At 40.5% G+C, this 709-nt stretch overlaps 1 non-coding gene across 1 annotated transcript; it reads left to right on the top strand.

Annotated features, from left to right (window-relative positions):
* Window positions 1-328: 328 nt before the first annotated feature.
* Window positions 329-436, top strand: LOC112738517 (small nucleolar RNA R71). Its single transcript, XR_003169474.1, has one exon. It is a non-coding gene; the product is annotated as a small nucleolar RNA R71 (small nucleolar RNA).
* Window positions 437-709: the final 273 nt, after the last annotated feature.

Genomic DNA, 709 nt, shown 5'->3' with positions numbered 1-709 from the left:
ATGCCTCTTGAGTACTGTTGGATGCAGCTTGCAATCCATTCAGACTCTGAGAAATCATATTGACCTGCTGAGTCAATAGTTTGTTCTGAGCCAATATGGCATTCAGAGTATCAATTTCAAGAACTCCCTTCTTCTGAGGCGTCCCATTACTCACAGGATTCCTTTCAGAAGTGTACATGAACTGGTTATTAGCAACCATGTCAATGAGTTCTTGAGCTTCTGCAGGAATTTTCTTTAGGTGAATGGATCCACCTGCAGAAGTATCCAATGACATCTTAGCTAATTCAGACAGACCATCATAGAATATATCCAGGATGGTCCATTCTGAAAGCATGTCAGAAGGACACTTTTTGGTAAGTTGCTTGTATCTCTCCCAAGCTTCATAGAGGGATTCACCTTCTTTCTGTCTGAAGGTTTGAACATCCACTCTAAGCTTACTCAGCTTTTAAGGAGGAAAGAACTTGGCTAGGAAAGCCTTGACCAGTTTATCCCAAGAGTTCAGGCTATCTTTAGGTTGAGAATCCAACCAAATTCTAGCTCTATCTCTTACAGCAAAAGGGAAAAGCATGAGCCTGTGGACTTCAGGATCTACTCCATTAGTTTTAATAGTATCACATATCTGCAAGAATTCAGTTAAGAACTGAAAGGGATCTTCAGATGGAAGTCCATGAAACTTGCAGTTTTGTTACATCAGAGAAACTAATTGAGG

This window comes from Arachis hypogaea, chromosome 13 (assembly GCF_003086295.3).
Source record: "Arachis hypogaea cultivar Tifrunner chromosome 13, arahy.Tifrunner.gnm2.J5K5, whole genome shotgun sequence".
Lineage (NCBI taxonomy): Eukaryota > Viridiplantae > Streptophyta > Magnoliopsida > Fabales > Fabaceae > Arachis > Arachis hypogaea.
Note: the sequence above shows the minus strand (reverse complement) of the source record. Positions and strands in the feature narration are given on the sequence as shown.